Genomic DNA, 12,236 nt, shown 5'->3' with positions numbered 1-12,236 from the left:
TTTCTTCCCTCCCTTCAACATGTTTTCTTATGTCAGTTATTTTTCCACAGTTTCTTATTGTATCCAATCCTATCTACATTGTAAGATTTATTTCAGTCCTGCCAGAGTCTTCAAATTTCTACAGTTATTATTTATGTACTCCATAAATTTACTCCAATCTTTTTGGAATTTTGCTTCCTCCTGATTTCGGATTCTACAGGTCAGTTTTGCTAGTTCCACATAATCAACCATCTTCATCTGCCACTCCTCTACAGTGGTACCTGGGGTTAAGTACTTAATTCGTTCCGGAGGTCCGTACTTAACCTGAAACTGTTCTGAACCTGAGGTACCACTTTAGCTAATGGGGCCTCCTGCTGCTGCTGTGCCGCCAGAGCACGATTTCTGTTCTCATCCTGAAGCAAAGTTCTTAACCCGAGGTACTATTTCTGGGTTAGTGTAGTCTGTAACCTGAAGTGTATGTAACCTGAAGCGTATGTAACCCTAGGTACCACTGTATTGTTGGTAATTCTGGTACTTTCCATTTTTCATAGAGTTGCTCTTCAAAGGTAGAGTGTGAAAGGGGTTTGTGTTTCCTTCCATGGATTGCTGCAGCTTTATAGAATTAAAAAACCAATCCATCAGAGGTCCCTTCCCCACCCTCTAATTTAGTGGCAAATGTAACCGCAAGCCTTCCTGAGCTATAGGGGAACTTGCAGGGCCCTATGAAAACCCTTTCTTCTCACCCGCAGAAAGATGGAACGATACGAGCGAGGGGAAATGCAGGGCAGCCTGTTTTAACAATATCGCCTTTCAGTGCAGCTCTGCAAAAATCGTTTTGGCGCTTTAGCCCCATGCGCTTGAGCTCTTTGAGAAGTGCGCTAACTCGACCGGCAAAGCAGACGCACACAGGCAGCTCCTATTGGGAGTAAACACGGCTAGGTATCATCTGACCCTTAGCATCCGTGCCCAGACTTCAAATGACATCCACAGTGAGGTGGAAAGAGTGGGGGGGGGGTTGCGTTTATTTATTTCTCCCTGTTCTTCAAAAGCGGATGACGAGGGAGGTTCTGCTCCAGAGACTGTCCCGCAGGAAGGAGAGGCACACACACCGACCTTGCGCCAGCGGCCTGACCCTCAGGCGAGCAGCACCGAAAACTCACATCCGCTGGACTTACCGGAGCATGACTACAGTTTCAGATTGCTAGGACTGTAAGGCTCAAAAGCAAGCATGAGAGCCAGGAAATGCGAGAAAGGGAGTGGGGAGCGGATAGAGGAGGCAAAGGAGAGATAGAAGAGGTAAATAAACCTTGCTCACACCTGAAAGAAGCAGGCAATATCCACAAAGCAGGCAGGCGGCTTGCAAGGGGGCTGCAATCGTTCTCGCACATCTGTTGTGTTTTAAGAGGGGGAATCCACACAGGCGGTTTCGAATCAAAAGACGACACCTTGAAATAGGTTTTAATAGGTGGCTGGCTATTTCTGCTGTCACAATAATGCAACGCGCTCCTCTTTTACACAACCAGGGACTTGCGTTTTGTTTTCATTCTTCTCCACTTAATGGGTTTCTAACCGCAGAGGCAATTCTTGAAAGTGGCACCGTCATGGCGCTCAGCAGATGGGCTCCCTCATTCACTCATAACCACTTATTTTAGTGCCAGGGGAAACTTTTCCTTGCAATCTTTTCAGCTGTGTTCCTTCCGTATGGCACAAGCAAGAGCCTGCATGGCGGGATGAGTTTAGAGCAGGAGTAGGTCGGCGGTTCGAATCTCCGCGGTGGGATGAGCTCCCGTTGGTCAGTCCCAGCTCCTGCCCACCTAGCAGTTCAAAAGCACGTCAGAAGTGCAAGTAGATAAATAGGTACCGCTCCAGTGGGTAAACGGCGTTTCCGTGCGCTGCTCTGGTTCGCCAGAAGCGGCTTAGTCATGCTGGCCACATGACCCGGAAGCTGTACGCCTGCTCCCTCAGCCAATAAAGCGAGATGAGCGCCACAACCCCAGAGTTGGCCACGACTGGACCTAACAGTCAAGGGTCCCTTTACCTTTAGGCAACCTAAGGCCCATGGGCCACAAGGGCCCACGGGGGTCATTTAACCAGCCCCCAAGCCGCCCCCGAACTGAGCTGCCTGCTTGGCGAGCCCCTGTGTGCTGTGCTAAGCCGGCGCAGCATGGCGCAGGGAAATCACGGGCACACACGCGATCCGGCCCACAGAAGGATCTCCGCTGGAGCGAACCAGCCCAGCCGAGGTAAACCTTGCTGACCCCTGGTTTAGTGTTTAACACTAGGACCCAGGAGACCGGCGTTCAAAACCTCGCTCAGCCACAAAGCTCACTGGGTGACCTTGGGCCGCTCACTACCTCTCAGCCTAAACTACCTCACAGGGTTGTCGTTGTGGGGATTAAACGAGGGGAAGGAGAACGACACACCACACCTCAAGCTCCTTGGACAAAAAGGTGGGCTATAGATGCAATAAATAAAAATAAAAACAAATAGGATAGAGAGCAAGGAAGGCTCTGTCTTCTTATGTAACATGCTGAAATCAACAAAAGAGTTGATTAGATTTTGATCTCTTATTGCACAAAAAGGTGGAAACACATGAAGAGGCTGCAGGATCAGGCCAATGGCCCACCTGGGGGGGTTAAAGTGAGCTACTGAAGCAGAGGAGACTCACTGCGGATAAAGGTATTGCACAATTCGAGGATGTTCAATGCATATCTTTTCTATCTTTTTCACTTTGGCTGGTAGGATGTTACCTCTCCCTGGAGTTTCCAGACTGATAGCTACAAGCCACAATTCATCAAGGAACGAGGAAGGCTGGGTGGAACGTAGACTGGGAAAGTGACACACACACAAATTGAGTCATCACAGAGCGGGGGCTTGCCAGGATGGCAACAAACAGCAGATTGTGAATGATTTTGTTTTCAGATGAAAACATCGACCCTCATTCAGGTCGATGCTTTTAATAATTGCCATTGCTTTGGCTTGAAAAGCAATTTGCTCCCTCCTCCGCCGAGATGTCACGGATATGCGGGATGCTTGCGTCTATCGCCAGGGTGAGTCCAAGGTGAGCCTAAGAAGCTATTTCCTGCCAGGTAACTGGATTGCTTAATAGCTGCTTGTGACAGCAGGGAGGAGGACATGACAATAGCCAGGAAATGAACCCCCGCTAGCCTGGAGGAGAGGACCGGCACGTCCTGTCTCAGGAGCAACCGTGTCCTTGTGGATCAACAGCTGGATAACTTGTTCCAGGGAGGCAGATGGAGCTTGCAGCTGCTGGCCTGACCTGCGCTGGTTTGCAGGGCTCGATGCAGCATCAGGAAGGACCATTGCTCATCATGCAGAAGGCCCAATATTCTCCAGGGTATCAGGCAGGGGGCATTCTCAGCCCTACCTGGCAATGCCCCGGATCGAACCTGAAACCTACTTCATGCAAAGCAGATTCTCTGCCCTTGAGCTACAGCCCTTACCTGTGAATGCCTTTCTCTCTCTCTTTTTAATATAATTTTTATTAACTTTTTCTGTTTTACAATTTAAAATACCCATTGTACATCCTTAAGATATCAGTGACTTCCCTTCTTCTCTTTCCATGGTTCATTTTAAAAGGTTACTTTTTGGAAGTATTATGGGAAAAGAAAACAGGGGGCACAGTGAGAAGCTCTGGTGGTGCCACCACCAACAAGCCCCTGCCCCATTTCACTGCATATTGCCTGTCTTTCTGCCCTCCCAATTGACATTGCTGACATGCTGGTGGTGAAATGAAAGGGCATTTTGGCATGGCTCCACCAGTGTGACTGAATCATAGAATCGCAGAATTGTAGAGTTGGAAGGGACCCTGAGGATCATCTAGTCCCACCCCCTGCAATGAGGAATGTGCAGCTTGTCAGTATTTTCATCCCTCCCATTGCAAAGATCACTAGATCATGCTTGTTTTGCTTCCTGTCTGTGAGAAAGGGGGGGGGGGGACTACTCTTCCAGACTTCCGTCCCTAGCACTGTGCCGGTTTTTCTTTGATCTAGCTAGAGACAAGATGGCAGTATGAGAGAGCTCTCTCTCGTACATGTTATATTCTTTTATTTGTTTAATCAGTAGAAATAAATTAGTGTTATGTACTGAGTTGAATAGGACCCAAAATGCAGCAGCCTGATTGGTCCTAGAACAATAGCATTCAGAATGCAGCAGTCTGATTGGTCCTATAACAATAGGATCCAGAATGCACCAGTCTGATTGGTTCTAGAACAATAGGATCCAGAATGCAGCAGTCTGATTGGTCCTAGAACAATAGGATTCAGAATGCAGCAGTCTGATTGGTCCTAGAACAATATGATCTAGAATGCAGCAGTCTGATTGGTCCTAGAACAATAGGATCCAAAATTCAGCAGTCTGATTGGTCCTAGAAAAATAGGAACCAAAATGCATCAGTCTGATTGGTCCTAGAACAATAGGACCCAGAATGCAGCAGTCTGATCGGTCCACAAGAGTCACCCAATCCAGCTCCAGGTGGAAGTGAATCTGCAACCTGATTGGCCTACAGGAGAATCCTGGAATTAGCCAGTCACGTGGGGCCCATTGTGTAAATAATGTATGTAAAGCAGACATTTTGGGGGAACTGGCATTCCTCACTACTATGAGCTGAATAAAGAGCATGAAATCCACACTCAACTCCGAGTATATTTCAATTAGGTATGCAACAAAACCTCCACAGCTTTGCTTCCGTTACTCTGCTGCGTTCGAGGTGCCCACAATAGCAAATGTGGGTCCACTGCACCAGGACCTATTCCTCGGGAATGCTGCTCTGCTCCTCCTGCGTTCCTGTGATCGGAAGCTCAGAGAAGGTGCTCCCAACACCCAGCCCATGCAGGCGCTGAAGACGTGGGCTGTATATGGGTGCACGCTCACAGCTGTCCCACCCAGGGATCGAACCTGCAACCTTGGTGTTATCAGCACCGTGTTCTAACCGACTGAGCTATCTGTTAGGGTCTAAACCAGTCTTTCCTAACCTGGTGCCTTGCGGCTGCTTTGGACCACAAATCCCACCAGGCCCAGCCCAGGGGATGGGGTTGATGGGAGCTATAATTCGAAACAGCCAGAGGGCACCAGGTTGGTGTACATAATAAGAAGCAGGAAAGCCAGGGAGGGGGCGAAGCCAGGCAGCAAAGCAGCAAGATATGCCATCCCTTGCATGGGAGAGAAATTAGGTCAGGCAGAGAAATCCAAGCTTCTTTATCTGTCTCTCCCTTTCTGGAGAATGCTAAAGAACATCCAGAGCCAATTTCTTCTCTTGCTTGCATCCCGACTCCCGCAGGCTCTCGAGCGATACACAGCGAAAGCAGTCCATCTGCCCAGAGAATAGGCTTTCAAGGTCCCCACTGGAACACGCTGGCAGCAGCAAAACGCACTTGCAAAATTCTGGCTGCTTTAAGGGAAGAGTCAGTTATCGCCGCAGGGCTACTAAGCTGCGAGGTGAAAATGATTATTATCTTTCCAGAGTAATCTCTAAAGAGGCAGCAGGGCAGCTCCAGCTTAGTGCGATGCCAAGAGTCCCGGTAGCTGCATTCTGCATTATTATTATTATTATTATTATTATTATTATTATTATTATTTGTTTTAAATACCACCCTCCATCAAAAGATCTCAGAGTGGTTCACAAGTTCAAAACACATAGAAATTAAAAACAAGACTATCAATGGCTACGAGCCAAGATGGCCGGGCTCTGCCTCTACAACTGGAGGCAGTGATGCTTCTAAATTTCATTTGCTGAAAACGACAGGAGAGGAGAAGGCTCTCGTGTGGTCGGATCCTGCTTGTGGGTTTCCCCACAGGCATCTGGTTGGCCACTGTGACAACAGGATGCTAGATTTAGATTAAGGCTACCAGATTTTTTTCAATGAATCCGGGGACACTTTTCAACTTCAATGGATTTTGTATGGGGACTGAGTTGTAAATCCGGGGACTGTCCCCGGGAAACGGGGACGTCTGGTAACCTTAATTTAGATGGGCCATTGGCCTCGTTCAGCAGGCTATTGCTGATCTTTTACTGTTTACTATTAGATTCCGATGGATTGTTGAATGTTGCTTTGTTTGATATAATAATAGTAATAGTAATAATAGTAATAATAGTAATAATAGTAATAGTAATAGTAATAGTAATAGTAATAATAATAATAATAATAATAATAATAATAATAATAATAATAATTTATTTATACCCCGCCCATCTGGCTAGGTTTCCCCAGCCACTTTGAGTGGCTTGCAAAAGCATATTAAAATACAATAGTCTTTTAAACATTAAAAGCTTCCCTAAACAGGGCTGCCTTCAGATGTCTTCTAAATGTCAGGTAGTTGTTTATCTGTTTGACATCTGGTGGGAGGGCATTCCACAGGACGGGTGCCACTACTGAGAAGGCCCTTTGCCTGGTTCCCTGTAGCTAAGCTTCTTGCAGTGAGGGAACCGCCAGAAGGCCTTGGACCTCAGTGTCCGGGCAGATGAATAAGTTGTTTATTTTAAAGTTATTGTGACTTTTTATATTGGATCAGATTGGTACTACTAATGTTTAATGCTTTATTATGTTTTTTATGTGTTGGAAGCCACCCAGAGTGGCTGGGGCAACCCAGCCAGATGGGTGGGGTATATTAATAATAATAATAATAATAATAATAATAATAATAATAATAATATGCTCTTAAGTCCCATCAGCCCCAAGCTTCCAGATGAAAACATCTGGAAGGCACCCAATTGGGAAAGCTTATACATGAATGGTGAATTCATGAGTTTGGCGCTGGGCACTGTGCAGGATGAGACTGTTGGAAGATGAACTGCAGAACATCTGGATTGCACCAGCTTGCTTGATGTGAACTGTACTGATGTGAGCACTGTGCATGGTGTGGGGCCTACAGCGAGCTGAATGCAGCCCATGAGCCTTTCAATTTGTCCCAGCCACAATAGATGACATGTATGTCATTTCACTTGATGTTGTGCAAGCCTATCCTGTGAGGCTCAATATGGGTTGTGTTTCTACACAGGTAGACATCACCTTGCCAACAAAGGTCTGTATAGTTAAAGCTATGGTTTTCCCAGTAGTGATGTATGGAAGTGAGAGCTGGACCATAAAGAAGGCTGATCACCGAAGAATGTATGCTTTTGAATTCTGGTGCTGGAGGAGACTCTTGAGAGTCCCATGGACTGCAAGAAGATCAAACCTATCCATTCTGAAGGAAATCAGCCCCGAGTGCTCACTGGAAGGACAGATCCTGAAGCTGAGACTCCAATACTTTGGCCACTTCATGAGAAGAGAAGACTCACTGGAAAACACCCTGGTGTTAAGAAAGATGGAGGGCACAAGCAGAAGGAGACGACAGAGGACGGAGATGGTTGGACAGAGTTCTCAAAGCTACCAGCATGAGTTTGACCAATCTGCGGGAGGCAGTGGAAGTGCCTGGCGTGTTCTGGTCCATGGGGTCATGAAGCGTCAGACACAGCTAAGCGACTAAGCAACAACAACAACAGGCAGCTGAATGTAATGCCAAGGGATGAAATAATAGATCCGAGAAAGAGATGATTGCTCACAGCACTGAGATGTTTTTGCCTCCCTTACGTGATTCCTTTTACCTGCTAGAAGATTTTTCGCCAATCTTAATGGCCGGTCTCTTGCAATTTAGTTGGGGAGGGTTATGGAGAATCTCAGTTTTCATTCCAAACAAACTAAAACCTATCCTCCCCAACTAAAATGCAAGAGTCTGGCATCCTGTTCTCACAGTGGCCATCCAGACGCCTGTGGGAAACCCAGTGGCGTAGCGTGGGGGGTGCAGGGGGGGCCAGCCGCACCGGGTGCAAAATCGGGGGGGGGGGGCGCTCGCACTCGCAGCTCTCTGCCCCCTGCTAAAATCCACGGGTTAGGGGGCGCAAATTACTTGCCTTGCCCTGGGTGCTGACAACCCGCACTACGCCACTGGGGAAACCCACAAGCAGGACCCTGAGCACGAGAACTCTCTCTCCCCTTGTGTTTTCCGGCAAATGCTATTCCGGAATCATTTATTGCCTCCAACTGTGGTGCTAGAGCAAAGGGTTGCTATGCTATTCAGTGTACAATGTTGACGGCGTTCTTGTTTTCTGTCTGAATCCTCCAGACAAGCTGGAGCATGAAGAGGAGGAGGAGGAGGAGGAAGCTGCAATCCAGCACCAGCCAGTTTGGGTCTATGTCTCATTCAGACAATATACAGGCTCATTTTAGCAGATGAACCGAGGAGATCCCAACATGGAATGACGTCTTTTGAGCTGGAAACAGAATGGAAGGGAACACATCTCAAGCAAGAGGATAACTCTTGCATGAAGAAATACATTCCCAAGGACACCGGGAGGTCATTTTCAGGGCGGTTCTGCAGAAGGAACATCATGAAAGATGCAAAAGTGCCACAGGACGGCCATCACGCTTCCTTTCTAAACCAGGCTGCTGTCTCTCTGCAGTGTTGCATTAAGCCTGCTCCACTCAAAATGGTCCCTTGCAATTCATCCATGGGGGCCACCCCCATCATCCCTGACCATTGGGGCGATGGGAGCTGGAGCCCCACAACAGCTGGAAGGGAACACATGTTCCCCTGCCCTGTTTCAACTCAAGATCATGAATTGTCTCTCTGTACTATATTTGCATTAGTCTGCAATTGAACTGTTTTCACTGGCTGTTCCCCAAGGCTTTAAATGCACGGGTGGGGAAAGAGGAGGGGCAGGAATAAAAAAAGAGGGAAATGGAGGATATGGGACCCTCAGATATTCCATAGTGTTGTTTTCAACATGTGTTGTTTTCAACATGAAGTTGCAGATTCAACGGAAGTAAATTAGAACAGAAAATACATTAGCAAGCAAACACTCATATCTATATATTGTTTGAAAAGTTGGGTGTCTCCCCCTCTCTTTGCCAAGCAGTGGCAAGAGCCCAAGGGGTTCCAGGGTCTGTGGTCCTTTGGAGAACTGAGACATGGAGGATATTGTTGTAGCTTTAAGAAATATGGTTTGTTCACCTATTTAGACCTTTAGCCTGCAGGGAGGGAGTCCAGATCTTACAGCATGGTCATTTCAAGAGGGACTTGTCCCCCACTGCAGAGCAGCCTGCGGTCCAAGGCATCTCTCCCAGCCAGCCTACAGCCAACCTGCCCAAGATGGATCCCAGGATCCCAGTCTTTGTTGTTGTTGTTGTTTCTTCTTCTTCTTCTTCTTCTTCTTCTTCTTCTTCTTCTTCTTCTTCTTCTTCTTCTTCTTCTTCTTCTTCTTATTCTCCTCCTCCTCCTCCTCCTCCTCCTCCTCCTCCTCCTCCTCCTTCTCCTCCTTCTCCTCCTCCTCCTCCTCCTCCTCCTTCTCCTCCTCCTCCTCCTTCTCCTCCTCCTCCTCCTCCTCCTCCTCCTTCTTCTTTCCAGCAACGCTTGCTCAATAGCTCTCTTTTCCTGTCACCTCACACCCAGTCTCTGTCCACACATCAGGGCAAGGGGGAGGGACAGTCCTCTTGCCTGTCCAATGACCCCCAATGGCCCCCTATTGTTTCTTAATGGCCAGGTCATTTTCACACCCCAAATAATCAAAATCCTACCATTTATTAATTTCTAGGGTTTAGGGTAGTCCCTCATAAAAAAAAATCTCTAACACCATGTCCCACATCTATAAAATGAACATAACTTTCTCTAACTGACGAAGCTAACTGACAGACTTGCTGTTAAAAGATGTTCTGCCCAAGACCCAGAAGCACTGTCCATTAAAGTATATTGTGCTAGATGGACAAATAGCCAAATAACCCGGTATAAGGCAGCTTATACCTATGTTAAGGTTGACTTTTTTGCATTTCCCAAAACTTGCATCTAAACCCAAGCCCTGGCGGCATCTCTGTTTTGTTTTGTTTTAAAGTCTCTAAGCCTCTCTCATTTTACGTGGTGATCTTATAATATCCTTATTTATATGGCTCCTGCATTTCGATTGATCATTTGTTTTGGTCAACATAGGCTGGAAATGGGGACAGTGTTGTTATTCATTTCTAGGCCTTGCTGTCTGGACATGGACTTCCGCTAGGAAGCTGTCTACTCGTGTCGCATTATATGGAACCTAATTTGCCCCGGGAGCTTGCATTACCGAAAAGGCAGAGGGCAAATTAAATCCGAGATTTGCCTGAAACAGAAAAACAAAGCCTCCGTTGCAGATCCATTGCTTCCGATATCTCCTGGGGAATCAATGGGAGAGACAGATTCAGAATTTGCTTTGCTGGAATAATTCCACCTCTTCCCACCGCAGCTGCCTTTCGGCTGCGTTGAAGAAGAAGCTAAAAGAACAATACTCTTCAGCGGAATGAATCGCTCGACAAAAAGCCAACCTGAAGAGATGTCTTTCTTGTCTCCGACTGCCAGGTCTTGCCGCCTAGCTTCTCAAACGGAACAAGGAGGGAGAATGAATGGCCTGCTTTGTTTGGGACTAATCCTCACCAACGGTGCTAATGTTTAAAACAGAGTAGAGTAAGATCAGGAGGAGAACAAGGGGGGGAAAGCTAACATTTCATATCATGTTTATGATTGCTTCCAGGTGCCCCAGGTTCCAAGAAAACTCACCGTTGAAACGCCTTTCCAACTTCTGCTGCAGCTTCCTGTCTGTGTTGAAGATGCAGCTTTAGGGTGGGTGGCAGCGAGCTGTTTTCCTTGCTCGTTCTTATGTATATAAAGTCACACCAAGCCGACTGGACCTTCATGTCTGCTGCGTCCTTGGATCGGTAAATCAAAGGGAGGCCTGGGAGAAAGAGCAACAATCCCAGCCTCCCACTGGCTGCAAACACATTCGCTGGGAGGTTTGCTTTGTTTTTGAGGAAGCGGAAATTGAAATGCACAGCTTTGGGGTTTAGGATGGGTCACTGGGAAGGAAAGCAACCGGGCCAAACCATCTCACACAACAAGCTGCCCCAGAGAGCCAGATCTGTGGGGTGGGAATAAGCTGTGTGAGGCTTTGTTAACTCTGAAAGCAAACAAGGGCTACTTTTACACATTTCCCTCTCGAGTCCAAAATAAGCAGTCTTCAGGGAGTGTGTGAGATAAGGGGATACCACACCAGCCCAGGGATGAGTTTCAGATGTGGGTTTCTGCTAATGCAGGATTGGGGGTGTTGGTGTCCCTCCAGATAATATTGGACCAAAGCTCCCATCCTCCCTGACCATTGGGCATGCTGGCTGGGCTGATGGAATTTAAGAGTCCAGCAAGATCTGAAGGACTGCAGGTTCCTTTGCTCTGGGATGAAATTTGGCAAGGTTGGAAGAACTCTTCCCACCCATAATTCATCCTAGAGATTTAAAAATTGGATGGATGACATAGGTTATGAGATTAACCCCACCCAACGGACCAGAATGTGGTCTAAACCTTCCTTTAAATCTATTATCAGTGAAAAGAAAAGAACTCACTCTGAAACTCACTTACAGGTGGTACCTAACACCAAGGAAACTAACGCTAATACAGCCAGGAACCTCACCCAAATGCTGGAGATGATGCACCTCCACAGGCACATACCTCCACATGTGGTGAGAATGTTCTAAAATCCAACTCTTCTGGACATCAATCATACAAGAAATATGCAAATTAACTAAGCAAGTATTAGAAGTCACCTCAGAACTGGCCCTACTAAACATCTTCCAACATACTAATGCCCACTCACATCACATAGAGCTCATAACCCACCTACTGTCAGCATCCAGAAGCATTATAGCCAGACACTGGGGAGAACTGTCAGGAGTAAGCATGGCCCAATAGTATCAAATAGTATGGGAAACAACTAACCAACAAACTGAAACTGACATGGGGACAAATAGAAGATGCCTTCACCCTGGTATGGTTCCCCTTTATCACATACACAGCCCAACAAGACAACAACCTGATCCAAACACACACACACACCCCCCACACACCCGAAAACAAATTTCACTACAGCCAATGAAATACAACCAACCACACCCTAGGCCAAACTAAACCTCTCTCACCACCAAATAACTACAACAAGCGAATAGTAAAGAGAACCCACACAAGTGACGCTGACACAAAACCACACATATACACTAAGTAGAAGAATAGAAGCATTACCACCTGACCCCACCCCACTCACCATTCCCCCTCTCCCTCTACCCCCTTTTCTTCTTTCTTCCTAACCTAACATTGTAAGAAAAGCACACACACACAAACAAAATTGCTATCTAGATTCCAACTCTCTATATCCTAACAGAAAGTGTAAGGGTCATAGCTCAATGGTAGAGCAT

At 46.9% G+C, this 12,236-nt stretch overlaps 1 long non-coding RNA gene across 1 annotated transcript; it reads left to right on the top strand.

Annotated features, from left to right (window-relative positions):
- The first annotated feature begins 2,796 nt into the window (after positions 1–2,796).
- LOC310677899 lies at positions 2,797–10,684 on the top strand. Its single transcript, XR_014511498.1, has 2 exons — positions 2,797–3,040; positions 10,529–10,684. It is a non-coding gene; the product is annotated as an uncharacterized lncRNA (long non-coding RNA).
- Positions 10,685–12,236: the final 1,552 nt, after the last annotated feature.

Source organism: Podarcis tiliguerta (genome assembly GCF_965153285.1).
Source record: "Podarcis tiliguerta genome assembly, chromosome: 1".
NCBI classification, from domain to species: Eukaryota; Metazoa; Chordata; class Lepidosauria; order Squamata; family Lacertidae; genus Podarcis; species Podarcis tiliguerta.
Note: the sequence above shows the minus strand (reverse complement) of the source record. Positions and strands in the feature narration are given on the sequence as shown.